At 38.4% G+C, this 4207-nt stretch overlaps 1 long non-coding RNA gene across 1 annotated transcript; it reads left to right on the top strand.

Annotated features, from left to right (window-relative positions):
- LOC135155793 (uncharacterized) lies at positions 1-3789 on the top strand. Its single transcript, XR_010294962.1, has 4 exons — positions 1-20; positions 295-507; positions 3017-3302; positions 3732-3789. It is a non-coding gene; the product is annotated as an uncharacterized LOC135155793 (long non-coding RNA).
- The last annotated feature ends 418 nt before the right edge of the window (positions 3790-4207 follow it).

Consider the following 4207-nt stretch of genomic DNA (forward strand, 5'->3'; position numbering starts at 1 on the left):
GCCTTGAATTGCTAAGAGAGGTATGATTGATAAATTCGGTTTACATTGTTTTAATTTGTTTAAAAGTATTATTGAAATGATTTGATGAGATAACCAAAATGAAAACTTGAAATAACATTTTGAATGTAGTTTTTGTTTACGGACATTCTTTTGAAGACAATTAAGATTGCAGTAATTATGTTGGTAGATGTGTAATCAAATCTTCATGCACATGTTCACTGTTTGGAACGTTTATAAAGATCACAAAATAAAAGAATTAAAAATAATATTCAACTCTTCTGCATACATGTACAGCTACCTTTGCCAAGACCACGTCGTGGGCTACGGGATGCTAGAAATCCATTGGAATCGTACGAGGATGGGCCATTTCGAGATCGGTATCGACTGTCAAAAGAAACCGTCATTTACATCATCAACATGCTGGAAGCAGAATTGAAGAGGGACACACAGAGGAATGATCCACTTCCCGTTTATTTGAAGGTGTTGACGGCTCTCCGTTTTTATGCGGTGGGTAATTGAATTAAACGATTATTGAGTGTTTTTGGGCTCTGTTAAATCTATTTGACTGAGGTTGTTTCTATTAATTTTAGGTCTCCTGACAAAGTTGATGATGATGACAATATCTAGAAATCAGAGAGGGAGCACATAAGTAAGAGTATCATTTAAGCAAACAGTTGAGTACCTATGAATTGCATACTTAAAAATTCAAAAACTACCACAGCAGGAGTGAAGCTCTGATGTTTCTGCTGTTAGAACTGTTATGTCAGGTTATAGTTATAAATTCGTCATAACCCTAAATTGGCAGATCACCCCTGCCCCCCCCCCCCCGAATCTTGGCTGTGTTGCGATGAAAAGCTATGAAATTTGGCACATAGATAACAAGTCGAGATGAACATACACACAAAAAACTAGAACTGCAATCGTATCAGAACAATGTGCATGTATTGACGCCTGTGATTTTATGGAGGGCAAGAAACAGAAGGAGATAAAGAGAAAACTCCTGAGGATATACATTTTCAAAATATTAAGAGGGCACTATTTTTATAGGCAATGGTCACTGATGCGTAAAATAAAACATTTGCCATATGAGGAATGATACCATTAGCAAACCCTAAAAAAGTGATACCAAGATAAATGGAAACAAGGAAGTGATTTTACTGTTTTCCAACTTTTTAATAGAGAGCGCTATTTCTTAAAGGTAATGGTCACTGATGTGTAGAATGAAAAAAAAAAAACAGTTGAATTTTGGACTATCATAAGTCGACCCTGTAAAAATGAAACTGAAATAAATGAAAACAAGTAAGTGATGGCCATTTTACTATGCGTAAAAAAAAGATGAATAAGGAAGCATGTTACCATTAGCAAACCCTGAAAAATATCAGACCAAAATGAATAAAAACAAGGAAGTTACGGCCATTTTTACGATTTTCCTACTTTCTATTTCAATAAATATGATTTTTTTTTCAAATGTAGACTATTTCGGATTTGAATTTAGGGCAAGAAGACGGCATTTTGAAGGGCAAGTCATACTTCAATATGAAGAGCAACTCTTAAAAAATCTACAGCAATTTGTTAGAAGTGTGTAGCATGCAGGATAAGAGAGTAAGGATGGGATTAGGAATAGTATGCAAATGGACTTGAAATTTACAAAATGGCACCTGGATGGTCATGCATTGCCCCTGTCCGCCCCCCCCCCCTTGGTTTCCGCGCAATAAGTAAAAAAAATATTTAATGGATTAAAAAAAAAAATTGGTGTGTAGGTATAGGACACCAAAATACAGGCTCAGTTCAAATTCGGAGTCCGCAGGTCAAAGGTCACAGCTCATTAGATCTGCGAGTTGGTTTCCAAATGATTATCATAAGTTCCAAATGAATATTTAGAAATGTTTTTTATTTGACTTATGTTCATGTGAATTATCACACATAGACATCTACTTTGTGTAATATGTATTGGAAATACCATGTATGTCAATGTCGTACCATATCTCTCATATCTGTAGCACAGTCACTTTTTATTTAAGGAACATTTCTAGAATCAGAAGGTTCATTGACCAGTCTGCCTGTCACAATGCTGTTCGTTCATTGGTTCTGTCTCGTATCGATTATTGCAATGGGCTCCTTTCTACAATTCCCTCTAATCAATTAATTCGTATTCAACGACTACAAAATTGGGCAGCACGATTAATTTTACAGGTTTCCCGAGATCATCCTTCCCAACCACTCTTTAATTCTCTTCACTGGCTTCCTTTTAAACAGAGAATTACTTTCAAATTACTCTTGATTGTCTACAAAACACTGAATAAACAGGCTCCACAGTATTTAAGTAACTGCTTGAATCTGTATACACCAACTAGAGCACTTAGGTCGGCCAGTGATCACCTTCGCCTCACATATTCATTAACTCGTACATTAGCTGGTGACAGAACTTTTACGGTGTCGGCTTCAAAATCCTGGAACGACCTGCCACTAATAATTAGACAGTCTCCAACATTAGCAATTTTCAAAAAGTCATTAAAAACTCATCTCTTTCGTACTTTGTAGTTTTTAAAATATTACATTTAATTAATTAATTGTAAGCGCTTTGGGCCTAATGGGAAAAGCGCAGTACAAATAATAAGTAATAATAATAATAATAATAATAATGTTGCGCGCCATGTTATATATTGGTACACTTTGGGGGTACCGTACCAATTTTTTCGAACTTTTATCAATAGATGTGCAAAAACATCAAGGTAAAAAGTCATAAAAGCAAGGGGCAGAAAATAAACATTATTCAATAGCTGCTTTTTAAGTCAGTACTGCTGCTATATCGAATCGTGTAATGATGGCGACACTGCAAGAGGCCTTCCACTTGTTAAAATGAATTGCAGAAAATTGTCTGATATTAATTTTTGATGAAATATGTGCTTAATTTTTTTTGTCATCAGAAGTATCATCTGTATGTGCTTCAATGAAATGTTTTATAATTACCTCGAAACAATGACCTATCAACCATATGGTTTGTTTGATTTTACAGGATCATTTCAAAAGATGCATGGTGATGAGGCAGCAATATCACAGTCATCAATGTGTCGAATCATCAAAGATGTGTCGGAAGCTATAGCAAGAAGGAAGAGGCAATACATGAAGTTCCTTCGACAAGAGATGAAGTTGAAGCAACTCAGCGACAGTTCTACCAGTACTGCAGATTTCCAGGAGTGATAGGTGCAATTGATGGGACACATGTCTACATCAGGAGCCCTGGTGGGGATCAGGCAATATACTTCCTCAACATGAAGAATAGATACTCGATCAATGTACAGGTTAGATTAATTATACCCTTTCTTAGGCCCTTTTCACAAGAGACTGCTGAGACTGCTTGCAACCTTTGTGATTGTAATTTGTAATTATTCGATTCGTATTTGATTGGGCAATTTTTAAAATGAGTAGTTAATTCTGTAGCATATTTTTTTAATATGCATTTTTATTTATTTATTTTTTTGCAAGTACTGAGCAATGGAAGCAGTGGATGGGTGATTGTTGGATAAATCAACCTAACAAGGAAAGCACACCAATAATTTTAATGTGCATGCATGTTAAAATTGCATTCCAAATATGTGATAAACTTGCAAAACTCAATTGTTGTGTGCTCCCATTGGATGTCCCAAAGAAAATTGAAAATTAAGTGCCCAGAACGATATAGAGACAGTTATGAATGTAAGATTTGATATTCCTCTTTTGTCTTCTGCTAGGTTGTTTGTGATCAGAAAACGTATCCGGACATCTACCCCCTGGACATCCACCCCCCGGACATCCACCACCAGGACATCCACCCCCCGGACATCCACCCCCTTAGGACATCTACCCCCTAGGACAAGTACCCCCTAGGACATCTACCCCCCGGACATTTACCCCCCGGACAAGTACCCCCCGGACATCTACCCCCCGGACATCTACCCCCTGGACAATTACCCCCCCGGACATCTACCCCCGGACATCTACCCCCCGGACATCTACCCCCCGGACATCTACCCCCCGGACATCTACCCCCCGGACATCTACCCCCCGGACATCTACCCCCCCGGACATCTACCCCCCGTATCCAAAATATCCGTGAGTAGATGCCCGGGGGTAGCCTGTCTGGGGGGGTAGATGTCCGGGAGGTAGATGTCCGGGGGGTAAATGTCCGGGGGGTAAATGTCCGGGGGGTAGATGTCCGGGGGGTAGA

This window comes from Lytechinus pictus, chromosome 10 (genome assembly GCF_037042905.1).
Source record: "Lytechinus pictus isolate F3 Inbred chromosome 10, Lp3.0, whole genome shotgun sequence".
NCBI classification, from domain to species: Eukaryota; Metazoa; Echinodermata; class Echinoidea; order Temnopleuroida; family Toxopneustidae; genus Lytechinus; species Lytechinus pictus.